This window comes from Orcinus orca, chromosome 17 (genome assembly GCF_937001465.1).
Source record: "Orcinus orca chromosome 17, mOrcOrc1.1, whole genome shotgun sequence".
Lineage (NCBI taxonomy): Eukaryota > Metazoa > Chordata > Mammalia > Artiodactyla > Delphinidae > Orcinus > Orcinus orca.
In genome coordinates, this window is record NC_064575.1 from 1,076,623 (window position 1) to 1,092,172 (window position 15,550).

A 15,550-nucleotide genomic window follows, 5' to 3' on the forward strand; every position below is an offset into this window, starting at 1 on the left:
AAATAGTAAGGACCACACCAGAGAGCTCTCTCTCTCTCTCTCTCTCTCTGTCTTTTCTGGGGGGTGGTGCTGCGAACTTGACCAGAATTGTTGGGCACCTGTTACCATGAGGGTGCACGTTACAAAAGGTTTTCCTCTCTGACCTCTGGAAAGATGGTATCTGTTGATAATACAGAGTTTCTGGAAGCATCTAGATCATTCATTTGAAGAACACTTGGACATGAGCAAGATATGTAAGAATGTTAGAATTTTTATTCCTGTACATTTTTCCTTTTAAAGGTGAATAAGAAAGTCTCACTGTTCTAAGGGAAAGAACAATGTTTGCTTTCAGTAATTTGATAAAATCGCTTGATTCCTTTTTCAGTGCTGAGCTAGACAACATGCCAAGAAGCGTAATTAACTGAATCAAGGGACACAAAGGGAAAGAATAAACATTTGTTCTGAGCAGGTGTTACGCAATCTGGACGCGTGCTGTCCACCAGGCGGGCGTGATGCGTCTTGTTGAGGTGGGTGCAAGGAACAGACTGTAGGTCACCCCGAGAATGCTGCTGCGCTCACACTCCAAAAACTGCAAGTATTTGCAAGGTACCACTCGGGCTGTGTATGTAGCAGCAGCATAGCTAGACTTGGATGGAAATAAACCCTTATCACACAAGTACGCGTTAGTAAGGCCCAAACATGTTGTCGCGCGTTTATTTGGTTTTGAGTCAGTGTGTGTGTGTGTGTGTGTGTGTGTGTGTGCGTGTGTTCGTAGGATCTGAGATTGCCTGACAACCTTTGGAGACTTAGATTTTTTCCAGCACGTTCTGTAGCCGTGCTCGTTCAAAGCAATGGCTTGCTTTCTTAAAGAGATGCCTTTCTGCTGGTTGTGCTGTAAGTTGGGCCCGGAGGACCTCAGCGCAATTGTTCTGTCCTGCAGGGTTACATCTAGGCTTTCCCTTGCAGGACATTTTGTGTGCAGACCTTGTGTTGGAGAGCAGCCCGCACAGGACCAGGCTCCTGGCTCCTGAAGGCCGGGGGGGCTGCCGCAGACGCCCCGTCTGAAGGAGGCCTCACGACTTGGCGTTGGAGCTGCCCCTGGCCCCGGAGGAGTCGACGGGACCCGGCAGAGTGTTTTGAGCGGCCCCCGTGTTTCTGTCCCGGTCGGCTGTGAAGCGTTCATTTCAGGACAGAGAGCCTTGCTCCTGAGCAGCTCTTTCCAAAATATCTTTTAGTGTTTGGCAGGTGGTTGTACTGACTCAGGGCCCTCGTAAGAAAGTCGTCACCGACCCAGGGTGAGTCCCAAATGGAACCGAAGCGTATTTCAGCATTGTTCTCCTTCCAAGAGGAGCTGGATGGCCTAGCACACGCATGTGGACAGCAGCTTGAGAGCTGAGCCCGGGAGGGAGCTGGGGTCCCGGCGGCCGCTCCCTGTGCCTGGCCCCTGACATAGCCTCTCCCTGGGCAGGCACCACCCAGGTCCCTCACCCAGCGTTTAACACTTCAGGTGCTGGATGTGACGAGCAGCTTCCCCCTTTACTCGCTGAGGAATGGAAACAAGGTTTTAGCCTCACCTATGCCTCTGCGTCCTTATCTGAAGAATGGGTACGATGACAGCATCCAGCTGATAGGACGGAAGGGCTGGTGACGAATATTATTTATATCATTATTCTAGGGAGAAATGTAGTGTGATGACTGATAATGGGCTGCAAACACATTCAGTAAATAGATAATCCCCGACTCGTGATGATGTGACTTAGGACTTTTTGACTTTATGAGGGTGTGAAAGTGATAGACATTCAGTAGAAACCGTGCTTCAAATTTTGCTCTTTTCCAGGGTTAGTAACGTTCTGTGGATGCTCTCACGTGAAGCTGGGCGGTGGCGGCCACAGCTCCCAGGCAGCCCACGGCCGCTTCAGATGCTCTGAGCACAGTTCACGCAGCCAAGCTGAGCTACGAGGTTCAGGAGGTCGGGTAGTAAATGCATTTTTGACTTACAGTGTTTTCAACCTTTGATGGGTCGGTCGAGATGTAACCTCATCGTTAGTTGAGGAAGATCTGTACAATTAATTATGACCTTTTCCAAAGCTCACTCTGCACTGTCAATCTTTAGATCTTGTAATAGATAACATTTAAGTTCAAACGTGCATTTAGATTTTAAAAAATACTTCATACTGATGGGACAACATATAATAACTTTCAGATGATTAGACTATTCTGCTCGATCTAATAGAGTTACAAACTATACATAAATCTTACATTCTATCAGTCTGAAATGTTAACGCCCAAAGGAAATTCAGAGAGATTTGCATCTGAACTAATCTAAAATTTAATTGTTTTGAAAGATAAGATATACTAGTTGGAACTAATACTAACTACACACGTACAGTTAGTACTCCACTGCTAATAACTCTACTAATACTAAATTCAATTGGAGGATTAAAAGATAAAGTTAGTATGAGGGCTTCCCTGGTGGCGCAGTGGTTGAGAGTCTGCCTGCCGATGCAGGGGACACGGGTTCGTGCCCCGGTCCGGGAAGATCCCACGTGCCGCGGAGCGGCTGGGCCCGTGAGCCATGGCCACTGAGCCTGCACGTCTGGAGCCTGTGCTCCGCAACAGGAGAGGCCACAGCAGTGAGAGGCCCGCGTACCACAAAAAAAAAAGTTAGTATGAATACTTTGACACCAGAAATTATTTTCTTTTCCTTTCTCCTGGAGTCCTGAAAGCTCTGGATTGACTTCTTTATATAGAACTAATCTTAACTCCTGGAGGCGATGGAAATTGCAGCAGAAACGTGAGACGTGGAAGGTGAGGGGACACGGTTTGAAGCAGCAGAGAGGGTACTGCTTCCGTGTCCCCGAGGCCGCAGCACACGGCGGGCAGAGGCGGCGAGAGGAGCAGAGGAGATGATGAGGTCTGTGGGGCACACCGGCCACTGCAAACAGGAGCTCAGTGAGTTTGCCCGGATGGGAAGCGGGTGTGTGGGGAGGGCGCAGAACAGCCCACGATCTCCGCCAGACAGGCAGAGCCCAGGGCTTCAAGTCAGCAGGTGCACAGATGATGTGGACCCAGGTGTGGGAGAGGAAACCTCCCACAGGTGAGAGCCCTGACCTGATGGACTCGCCCGGCTGTCATCATAGAAAGCACTGCTTTCCAAACCATTGTCATTGCTACTCTTTACTTGTATGTGTCTGTTTATACCTGGATGGTCACCATGAAGTGAAACAACAGCAATTCACATAAGAGCATGTGAATTAAGAGGATTTAAGTTGTAGGCTTTTTTCTCGCGGGTTCTGGGTTGTGTAAGGGTCTTACTTTATAATTCCTACACGTTGACTCTTATAATGACAAAAATCTACTATGGGGATTAAATCAGTGTGGGACATATATGGTAGGTTTCAGAAGAATCCAGTTCCTCGATCTTTAAATATATATTCAAATCTAATACGTGAACGGGGGACCCTCTGTTCTGACAGCCTCCCAGTTATGGGATGGGAACTTCTACTGTGTAGAAAAGACATTAGATTAACGAGTGACATTTTTTCTCGCTCTATTTCCTTTCCTCTAACTCCTCTGTCATGGAGATGCTGACAGGATATAGTGATGTCTTGTGATGGGAAACAACCAGGGCTAACGTTATCTCTCGTCCTGAAATACAACAGAAAAATCTCACCGTGGAGCCTTTCGGAGCAGAGCTTTGGGGCCGTGTCCACGCAGCAGAGAATGTGACTCCTGGGGGGGATTTCCAGCCCGGGGACATAGCAGTGCTGACCCCCTGCCCTGCGGGTGACTGGGGCCACCGGGTGATAAGACAGTCGCTCTGCACAGAGCTCTCTCCTCTGTACCCACCTCTGGACTGTCCCCTGTCACCCTTTGTGCTCTTTGCTTGGAGAATTTTGAACCCAGAGCAATTTCCTTTTAGCGGAAGTTCCCTGAACCCCTCTCTCTCTTTCACTCCTGAGTTGCCTCCTGAGGCAGAGGTGGGGACACTCTGGCCACATGTGTTCCTCTCTCGCTGCCCCCCTCAGGGCCAGCAGCTTCTACCCACAGCTTTTTTTTTTTTTTGCACGGGCCTCTCACTGTCGCGGCCTCTCTTGTTGCATAGCACAGGCTCCAGACGTGCAGGCTCAGTAGTTGTGGCTCACGGGTCCAGTTGCTCCATGGCATGTGGGATCCTCCCAGACTAGGGCTGGAACCCATGTCCCCCGCATTGGCAGGCAGATTCTCAACCGCTGTGCCACCAGGGAAGCCCGACCCACAGCTTTTAAAATAAATTCTCATTAATGTTTTGATAGAAGCTCCAAAAGGAGGAGGTTGGTGTCACCAGCAGAGAACATCCGTATTTGGTGAAGGAAATAGTTGGATTTTTCTTTGTAAAAATTGTTTTGATGGTCTAGCGGAAAACATGTTACTATCTTAAGAGAATTCATTATGTTTTTCATATCATGGGCTAGTTTTGTTAAAGCACGACGTGTATCAGGGTTTTTTTTTCCTGATATGACACCGTTGTTAAAAGCACAGCCTGCAGGTCTGCATGGATCTGAGTTCAGTTCCTGGAGCACCTGCTTATGTCTTGTGTGAACGTGGGCAAGTCACTTCCATTCTGAAATGGGATGATAAGAGATTTTATCCTGCTGGGTTTTAGGAAATGAAACAAGATAATATCTCTAAATTGTTCAGCACGGATACTGGCGCATCATAAGCCGTAATCAATGTGAGACAACAACAGAACAGGTTTCCCTTTCCTGCCTTTTCAGTAATAGCCTGTATCTCCACAACGATGCTTCGCAATGACAAGCATTGTCATTATGATGCTGCTTTGCCTCCAGAGCAAGTTACCATGACACCGCTCATCTCTCCCTTTTATCTCCTGTGGTGACAAACTACAGCCGGAAAACCTGAGATATTTTCCATTGATTTCTGAGAGTCTAGGGTAAAAAGAAAACGTGAACTGCGTACTTATGAAAGGGGAGGTTTTAGGATTTAGGGTCGCATCTCCATCAGCTGGGTGACCCCAGCAGCTGCACACTCTGAGCTTTAACTTCTTCATCTGTGAGAACAGAGGAGAAGACCTCTTTTTCCAAATAAATGAAATTACATACATGAAAGCAGTCAGCATCACACTAAGGCACAGGGGGATTTTAATAAAAATTTCTTCCGTCCATCCACCTACCTATCCACGTATCCGCTGAGGGACCTCGGTGGTATTCAGGGAATATCAGGGACTCTGGAGGACATCTGTGCCCCGTCATCCCACCCCCACCGTGAATCAGAGGCTGAAGCCGCCTGAAAAGACACATCAGAGAACAAGAAGGTAAAACACACTGTGACAGGCAGAGCGACGGCCCAACTGTGCCCACGTCCTGATGCCCTGAACCAGGGAATATGTTATCCTACCTGGCAGAGGGCCTTGTAAAATGTGAGGGAGGATCCTGAGATGGAGAGATTCTCCTGGGCTGTCCTGGGGAGCCCAGTCTAATCACAGCCCCTTCAAAAGCAGGGCCTCTTCCCCAGCTGCCGTCAGAGAGAGACATGGGGAAACAGAGAGCCCGGCAGGTGCAGCGTGAAGCGCGAAAGGGCTCGACTCACCATTGCAGACACCTGGTCAAACCCAGCCTTGATGTCCTGTGGAGATGTTTTAAAAATGTGATCTATAAATGCCCCTCTGCCATGTGGGTGGGCCTCGTCCAATCAGGTGAAGGCCTGACGAGAGAAAAGACTGAGGGCCCCCCTCAGGCAGCAGCAGCAGCTCCTCCCTGGGTCTCCAGGCTGCCGCCAGCCCCACACAACCAGGACTAAGCAGCCTGTCCCTTACAGCACGCCTGCCTTCCTGCAAGCGAGAAGGATGCCCCTGGTCCTGCTTCCCGAGAACCGGAAAGGGGGCGTGGTCTGGGGGAGCAGGGATGCCTTCTCCCCGTCCGGGTCACAGGAGAACCAGAGCCGGAGTGCAGGCTCGGAAGCCCGGGGCGTCCAGCGAGGTGAGCACCATGGGTGGGGACAACAGGGCCTGAAGTCCCAGAGGGAGTGTGGGCGCAGCCTGGGGCCACGCACGTCCAAGCTGCTGGCCCCCAGACGGCCCCGTAGGGGTTGGGGCCCCCAGAGATGCTGGGGAGCTGACCCAGTCCCGTGGCGAGTCCTGGTGCCCGGTACGGCGTGGCGTTAGCACGAGGCACCTGTCCTGGAGCCACCCGCCGCCCCATGGCCACAGAGAAGAGTCCCAGCACAGTTCAGTGGCTGGCTTTGCACTTGGAGCTGTTTGGGGCAAATGAGAGCTTTCCCCCAAGGCTTTTAAGAGGCCCGGGGCGGGGCCACCTTCCCACGGGAGGCCTTCCCCACAGAACAGCCAGGCTAAGGGGTCAGCGCAAAGCCCAAGGCCTGGGGACAGCACGCGGTGTGCAGGGCTCTGGGACCACGGACCACGGACCACAGACGGCAGCCCGATTTCTCCCACCAACACGCCCGGCCCAGACACCCCACGCTGCCCCAGGGCACAGAGGCCTCAGGGCACTCAGGCCAGGCCCGCCTGCTTCCAGTGTGGCCCCGGGGGCAGAAGGGCTTGGCGGGGCCAGGCCGGCTCTGGGGGACTGTTGCGGTGAGGAAGCCGCAGTGCCCCCCCGCCCCGGGCACAGGACATGTTCCACCCGCCGACAGCACCCTGGATGCGGCCGCACGGAGAATCTGCTTGGGGACGTCTTGTTTAAGGTCTCAGTGATGCCCCAGGAGGTTTGAAGAGAGTGGAATGTGCTTTCTCCACCCAGGCTCTATATCCACCCAGGAAAATGGCCTTTGACATTTACCAGCATAAAGATTTGTTCAAGAAATAGCTGGAAAAAAATGAGATGTGAGGGCAACGCTGAAGTTCATGCAAAGATGATGTTGGCGGCAGGCTGGGGGCCCGGGGTCTCCCTGCAGAGGGTGGCTCGGTCCAGCCCTCACTCTCCGCCGTCACCCCGCTCCCAGCACCATCAGGGCACCGCCCCCCGGGATCTCCACACCCCCCTGCAAGCACCTGCCTGAGGGGAGAGGAGGGCACGTCCTCCTCAGAGCTGCCCAGGCTCTGAGTGGGTGACCCCACCACTGTCCTTCTGTCCTTCTGTCCCTCCCTCTGCACACAAGTCAGGCACCTTCTGGAGACTCACATGGGGTTGCTTGAAGCCATAGGAGTGTGTGTGTGCGCACGTGTCTGTGCACGTGTGTGCCATGTATGTATGCATACATATGTGTTTGCATGTGCATGTGCCATACATGCATGCGCGTTCATGTGTGTTTACACATGTATGCGTGTGCATATGTGATTGCACGTGTGTATGCGTGTGCGAGCGTTTGCGCATGCATGTTTACATGTGTGTGCTGTGTGCGTGCATGTGTGTTTACGCGTGCGCTGTGTGTGCACATGTTTACGTGCGTGTGTTTACATGTGCACGTGTGTATGAATGTGTGTATGCCTGGGGAGGGCCCCGTGCCATGTCCATGACAGAGGGGCTCTGGGCGGATGCACTGGGCCGAGACCGTGGCAGCCCCTTGGCTGCCTCTCCTGGTCCTGCTTTAGCTGCTTCCATCCTGATTCTTTTCCTGGAGGAAAGGTGGAGCCCAAAGTGTCAGATTCCTTGTGGGCAACAGAGCAGCGCTTTTTAAACAGGTGACACGGCATCACCATTCAAACCAACAACAGGGGATGATGGTCCTGCCGTGACATCGGCACATGGGAGGAGGGTCCAGTAGGGAGGACCTGGCCACTGGGGGGATCGCATCCTACCCGCAGGGGCCAGCTTCCTGCCGCAATCCCGGGGCCAGAGCCAGGCCCAGCCGTGACCACACCCCCTTCCCACCTGGAAGATCAGGTGACAGGTGACTGTTCTTCTCCGCTCTGGCCTTCCCAGGGGCCTGCATTCCTCAGCACTGTGTCACCTCCTGGGCCAGGTAGGGTGGCCGCCCTGCTCTGTCTGGGCTGAGTCAGCGCTGGGCCCGCCCTGTGGCCTCCTGTCCCAGCCAGGCAGACTCAGGCGTGAAGACCCGGGGGTTCAGGTGAGCTCTCTGAGAAGGACCAAAGTCTGCGCCCTTGGACTCTGGTGACAGTCTTTAAAGTTTCAGAGGACATTAGCATAAAATGCCGGTGACCTTTCCTGCAAACCTGTCTGAGGGTCGGTGGTCTGTACACGCCTTCTAGGAAGTTGGGGTCCTGGGGGTCCTCCACGTCCCGGCAGCCCCTCCCTCGACGACTGTGTGAAAGCAGCAGGTGCACTGTGTCCCCCCAGAAGGAGCTGACAGTGGCACCACCCCCTCACTCTGAGCTCTGGTCGTCAGCGAGCTGCCCCTCGTCTTTCCGGGGGGCGTCTTCCGGGGTCTCCACGCTGGATGGCCCATCCACCACTGTCAACACCCGGCTCAGTGCCCATGACCGACCACGTCCTTTCCTCGGTCCATGAGAAGATGCTGCCTGCTGCCCGGAGGGACGGGGAACCTTCTTTATTGCTGCGCCTGGGCAGTGCCCTGATCACACAGAAGCAAAGGCAACGGTAGGAAAGGGAGGGCTGCAAGGACCAGCCTTCCAAATGGCTACACAAGAAACGTCCCACTGCCCCAGTGTGGCATCCAGGCCGTGCACTGCCTGGTCACCTGTCCCCAGCCTTCCAGCCCACCTGTCCCCCACCTTCCAACCCACCTGTTACCCCCTTTCCAGCCCACTTGTTACCCCCTTCCAGCCCACCTCTTACCCCCACTTCCAGCCCACCTCTCGCTTCCCTGCACCCTCTCCCGCCCACTCTGCTCCGTTCTGCTCTCTGAAACCCTTCGCACCACATCTTGGTCACGTCCCTCTTAACCATCTGAGATGTTTTCTTAATAGTCTTTATTATTTAGAGCAGTTTTAGATTCACACCAAAATTGAAAGGAAGTTGCAGAGATTTCCCAGGTGCCTCCCACCTCCTGCATCCCCCCCTGACCACATTATCCCCCAGTGTCAACATCCCCCCTAGGTGGTACATCTGTTACAATCCATTGACAGGTCATCATCGCCCAGATCTGTAGTTTACACTACACGAGGGCTCACTGTCGGTGGTGCACAGTCAGAGTTAAAACACCATGGCCTGGGACGTGCTTCAGGGCACCTCAGCTGTCATCTGCGCCAAGTGTCAGCAAGTGTTTGTTAGTTTGACTTTACTCTGTCTGCCCGCACCTTCCCCACACCTCCTGCTGTTTCTCCTTCCACACACAGTGTTGTCACTTGGGCCATCCAGATCTTAATCCCTTCCGTAACCCCATCGCACTCCGTAGATGAACTCTCTAGTGTGGTGGCCACTTGCCATAGGTGCTATCTCACTCCAAATAAATTAAAATTGAATTAAATCAACAATCTATCTCCTCAGTGGGACCAGCTGCATTTCATGTGGTCAACAGGTATGCGTGTAACAGCTACCGCATTGGTCAGACCATTCACATCACTGCAGAAACTTCTGTGGGGCAGCTTGCCATATATATATATATATATATATATATATATATATATATATATATCTTTTTAAATTTATTTATTTTATTATTTGTTTATTTATTTATTTTTGGCTGCGTTGGGTCTTCGTTGCTGCATGTGGGCTTCTTCTAGTTGTAGTGAGCGGGGGCTACTCTTCGTTTTGGTGTGCGAGCTTCTCATGCGGCGGCTTCTCTTATGGAGCACGGGCTCTAGGTGTGTGGGCTTCAGTAGTTGCTGCATGCAGGCTCAGTAGTCGTGGCTCATGGGCTTATTTGCTCCGCAGCATGTAGGATCTTCCCAGACCAGGGCTCAAACCCATGTCCCCTGCATTGGCAGGCGGATTCTTAACCACTGCACCACCAGGGAAGCCCAGGTTGCCATATATTTAAAGGTTACTATATATCATGATCTCTTAAAGGTGGCAGACAGATCAAAGTTTCCACATTCACCACCCTAGACAATGCATTTTAATATATTCACTTTCCTTTTTAATGTTACATAGTTAATAGATTGCCTGACAGCAGAATTTTTCTGGTGAGAGAGTGACCCTTCCATTTTGGTAGCATTTTCTTTCTTTCTTTTTTTCCTTCTTCTTGTTTATCAAACTAAATGAAGAGTGTTAAAACCTAAACGGTGTTTGTGCATTAAGTCCATACTTTAGAGCAGATGAAAGTTCTCTCCTAAAAAATGGGAAGACCAACTAGGAGCAGAGGCCATGGACGGACGCCGGGGCTTCGGGGCTGGAGAGGAAAGTTCAGATGTGTTTATTATCAGTTTGTAATTATTTGACTTCTGCTTTCACAGAGAAGTAGAAAGTAGCCCCCTTTTAAAGGAAGACGTAATTCACTGCAAGCTCTAAACTCTACCAAGCAGAAACAGCTGTGTCCACATGTTGCTTAAAAAGTATTTTCTAAGTAGTGACGCTAAAATTAAACTTTACGTTGGAAAGAAACCCACAGATGACTGAGGACCCTGGGCTTCCTCCACGCAGAGATGCCTTTGATTCTGCGAGAGCCACGAGGTGGGGAAGGGGCTCGCGTTGGCCACGGTGCCATCGGCCTTCCAGAGGTGGGAGATCGTGGTGGTCAGTGCAGAGCGAAGGGGATGGGTCCTCTTACTGGCGGTATCGCCAGCCTGACAGACCCCCTTACTGCAGGGGAAAGTCAGTAAATTTCTGAAAACTAGCTAGCACTCTTCTTATACTTGACATCTTAAGAGTTAGGAGACTGGGGCCATTTTTTGTAGTTTTTCTTCATTAAGATTAAAGTTACTTTCCTTGGGCTTTTGTACTGGGTTTGCTGCTTGTACGGGGAGGCTGGCTTTAGGGAGCACTGATCAAACGTGCTCAAAGGAGTGGATTCTTCGCCCCGTCTGCAAAGTGCTTCCCCATGTCATATGGGAATAAACAGGTTTCGGTTGAGCAGCAAAGTGGCCAGGACGTGATATCATCTCTCCCTTTCACATCAGTGGCCCGGCAGCCACTTGTATTTTCTGTGGTTCTGCAGGGACTTACGAAGACCAGCAGAGCCGGGGTTACGTCACGTGTGGTCACTTAATGGACGATAATTTGTGGGGTTTGCAGGGCAAGGGCTTCACATGAAGATTGAAGCCCAGCTTTTTTCTTTTACTTTTTTTTGAATACCAGTCCAGGGACTTGGTATTTCCAGACATACTTAATCCCGTCTTTTCTATTCCTGCCCGATTCACACACAGACGGCACGTTTAGCCTCTGCTGGCAGTAACTCGGCTCCTTTCGGCGTTTCCAGATAGTCTCAGAGGAGGACAGAGACAGAGGCATAGAGACCTGGTTTCCCAGGAAAACAGCTAAAACACGTAAGAATTAGCAAAGAAAATACACCCAGAACACCTGCTCCTCCAGGGTGGGTCCTCGCTCCCACCAGTGATATTCCATAAGCAGCAACTTTGCTGAGACAAAATCATTATTCACCGAGTTTTAATCACTGGGATTTCGCAGTTGATGAACTCGTCGTGATCTCAAAGCTGAGTCGTGAGTTGGTTGTTTAAAGTCAGGGTTCTTTTCCTCGTGGAAATGAGGTTGCCAGTGGGCCCAGTGTACCCCCCAGTGAAGCAGGACTGGGTTCCCAGCTGCGCCCAGGGCCCCGCCACCAGGGAGCACCCCTCCTCTGAGCGCCAGGCCGGCAGCGGACTGGGCTGGGAAAGGAGGACCAGACGGGAGTCCTGAGGCCAGGCCCCTTCCAAGCGCTCCCAGAGCCGGATCCTGGGGAGGGGACCGTGGCGGGCTCCCTGGTGGCACTGACTTGGGGCTGGGTCTTGCCTGAATGGGTCCCTCCATGAAATGAGCTCCTAGGCCGGGTGGCCCGGGCCCCTGGGGGAAGAGGCAGCGTCCCCAAATCCCTCTCTGTCCCCTCCTGTCCCTCCCATGCCTCCGGCACTCCCTCAGAGCACCCTTCTGAAGCAGGCAGGGGAGGGGTGGACCCTGGCATCACACACCCCTACCCCAACCCCAGCCACAAAGACTAAGAAAGTGTTAGAGAGAAAAGACGAAAATGAGCTTATTTGCCAGAAGGTTAAGGCAAAATCTTCATCCAGTGTAAATGAGAAGCATATTTTAAGACGACAGCTACAAAAATTCTACGATGAGTATTCCTTGTCATACTCCGATTGATTAGAAACCAATGTGATGACCACGGCACTGACTGCTCGCGTGTAGAAGGGATGCTCTGTACTTTCTTACACATCACTCTCTCTACAGGGGTTGCCTTGGCTCTTCCAGGTAAGAGTGGAAATGATTCCAGGTATGAAGGTTTCCAGGCAGCTCTCTGAGCCCACAAGCAGGACAGGGAGGTCCCTGACATGGGAGCCCACCTGTGCTCAGACGTCCAAGGTGGGTGCGGACTGGCTGGGCCACCACCCTCGGGCCTGTGGGAGGAGAGGGTCCTGAGTCGGCCTGTCATGATGAGGCAGGAGCCACATCCGCGACCTGACTGGGGGCAGGTGAGAAGGTGGGGTTTACAAGGGCCAGCCGACACCCTGGTCCACTTGGCCGCTCTCTAGGGACTGCAGCCCGTGTGAGTGGATGGACAGGAGAAGAGAGCCGTGTGTGCTTAGAAATGCGCTTACGTCTTCCCGTTTCCTTTATAACTGGCTTTCTGGACGAAATCCACCCGCACTGTGGAGGAGAAGCACGGAGGGGGCTCGGGGCCCCTCCCCAAAGGAGGAGACCCAGGTGTGCTTATTCCCCCCCGGGATGACACAGGCAGAAGGAGTGGCAGAAGTCCTGCCGACACCAAGAGGCCAGGGTGGGGCTGTCCTTCCCGCCCGCTGCCCCGGCGGAGACACCGTCAGAGCGGTGCTCGCCCGTGCGTGCGCTGTGTCTTCACAGGGCGGAGACCCCTTCCCCACCTAGAGGCACGTGGGACCTCGCAGACCCTCCGACAGGCGCCCAGACCTGGCAGTGCTCTGCAGGTCCCAGCGCAGGAGCTGCCCCGGCACCTGCACACAGCGGGCCGCACATTCAGCCACAAGCTACCGCTCACCCCGGGACACGTCCCCTCTTTAGGGACAGCGACAGCCGGGCAGCAACTGGGCTGTCTTGCCACAGTGCTTGTTGGCCTGGGACGCGTCCTCTGTCCCAGAATCCCTGAGGCCCCTCCCGTGCGGGGGCCCCTTCTGCACCCTCAGCCACCCCAGAGGGGTCGGGGCCCCAGTCGCCTCAGGCAGACCAACCAGACCAAACAAAGGCCACAGGGGCTCTGAGCTCAAACTGTCCTTGGAGCCAGAGCCAAGGACCTACTCAGGACCTGCTAGAACGCAGGGCTTGAACAGGACCCAGGGACTCCTAGTGCCAGGGAACAGTCCAAAGTCACCTGTCACACAAGAAACAAGAAATGCCACAAACCGAGGGAGGAAGGACGACCGACAGAGGCCGACACAGAGCAGAGGCCGACGTAGGGAGCAGCTGAGGAGAGATTAAAGTTGTCGCCCTGAAAGCGCTTCCTGGGCAATTTCAAATCCTTCTGAAACTGATGAAAGGTAGAAATGGAAATTCTAGAAACAAAGAAAGAGAAGTTCTCAGTGGAAATTAGGAAGCCGAAAAGTGCAAGCAGCAAAAAGCTAAAACCACCCCGAGTGGGCCGAGCAGCAGCACGGAGGCGACAGAGGGTAGAGGAGCCGCCGGACTTCGTGACGGATCAATAGTATTTGCCCATCTGCTCAGAGGAGCGAAAACAAATAGAAAAAACGCAGAGAGTCTCGGGAACCAGAGAACACAGCAAAAGGTCCAACATCCATATTATCCGGGCCCCGGAAGGAGAGGAGGAGAGCGGGGCTGGGAGAGTTGCAAAGCAATAACGGTGCAAACTTCCCAAATGTGAAAAGTGAAAGACATAAACCTACATTTTCAAAAAGCTGGGAAAACCTGAAATCGGAGGAATGCGTGGAAACCAATGCCGGGACAGATCACGTTATCAGTTTATATCACGTTAAACTGCTGAAAACAAAAAGCAAAGAAAAGAGTCCTAAAAGCCGCCAGAGGGAAAAACCAACTGGCACAAGAGCAGATTTCTGATCCGAAGTCCTGGAGACCGAGGGGAGCTGCACAGGCTCCTGTAATTGCTGAGAGAAAAGAGCGGAGACTGCAACTTCTGTTATCTGCCAAAATGTCTTTCAGGAATGAAGGGGGATGGGAAGAAAACTCAGAGCACGTGTTGCTAGCAAACCAGTCCCTCGAGAGTGGACACTGAAAGTTCCCCAAGCAGAAGGGAAACGGTATTAAGAAATACTCAGAGCTTTAGAAGGAGGGGGTGAACCTCAGAATGGGTAAAAATGGAGGTAAATGGAGTAGATAATTCTTCTTGTGATTTACCTAAATCATACTTAATGATCGAGGCAAATTCTATCAAACCATCTGACAGGTTGAAGTAACACCTATGAGAACTGCATTGAAAGAGTGAGTGAGTCAAGGGGCCTGAGTGGAAGTGTGGCTTCCCCACTTCCCTGGAATTGGTACATTGTTGCCTCTGGCTGTGGCTGAGATAGCTTACCCGTGCAGATCGTGAGACTTGACGGGCACCCCCGAGAAAGAGGTACAAGACAAAATCCTAAAAGTCACTCTGAAGAAATCAAGAGGAATTGATAAATTAGGCTTAGTCAAAATTAAGAACTTTTTTCTCTGTCAGAGACCCTGTGAAAAGCAATAAAAGACAGGATAACAATTTGGGGAAAATATTTGCCACAAATGTTAGTATCTCGAATAGATGAAGAATTCTCAAAGCTCAACAGTAAAAACATAACTAATCAGATTAGACAACTGGTAGAAGATATGAAAACACCGATTCAGGGAAGACAAATTTGCACATGACAAGATGTCCCACATCACTAGCTATTGTGGAAATAAAACCACAGTGAGGTTCCCTATGAACGCGTTAGAATGGCTAGAACACACGCCTGTGAGGACGTGGGGAGGCTGGCCCCTCACGCATCGCTGGTGGGAAAGTCCAGCGGCGCAGCCCCTCTGGAAACGGTGTAGCGGCTTCTTATGAAACTAAGCTTTCAACTGCCAGGCCGCCCAGCAAAGCCGCTCTTGGAGAAATGAAAACTTTTATCCACAAAAAATCTGTACCTGAATGTTTATAGCAACTTTACCTGCAATAGCTGAAAACAGGAACAGCCCAGATGTCCTTCAATGGGTGAATGATTAAACGCACTGTGGTCCGTCTATGCTGTGGAATTCTACTCAGCCGTGGAGGAGAATGAGCCACTGGTACGTAGAATAGCTTGGATGGGTCCCCAGGGAATCGTGCTGAGTGAAAAAAGGCGAATCCCAGCAGATCACACACTGTGTGATTCTATTCCTAAAACGTTCCCGAAATGGCAAACGTATGGAGATAGAAATATGTTAGTGATGGCATTGGGCCAGGGTAGGGGCAGGCGGAGTGCGGGGCGCGTATACAGACAACACGGTGACGGGAGGCGGTGTCCCTTCAGTGAGGGAACGTCTGTGTCTACACTGTACCGGTGTCGGCATCCTGGTCCTGACACGGTATCTCAGTTTTGCAAGAGGTCACCTTTGGAAGAAACCGAGCCCAGTGTCCATGGGAACTTTCCGTATTATTTTCACAA

The 15,550-nt window shown here is 52.1% G+C and overlaps 1 long non-coding RNA gene across 1 annotated transcript; it reads left to right on the forward strand.

Moving 5' to 3' along the window:
• Positions 1-7,225: 7,225 nt before the first annotated feature.
• LOC125961573 (uncharacterized) lies at positions 7,226-13,916 on the forward strand. Its single transcript, XR_007472439.1, has 2 exons — positions 7,226-11,281; positions 12,183-13,916. It is a non-coding gene; the product is annotated as an uncharacterized LOC125961573 (long non-coding RNA).
• The last annotated feature ends 1,634 nt before the right edge of the window (positions 13,917-15,550 follow it).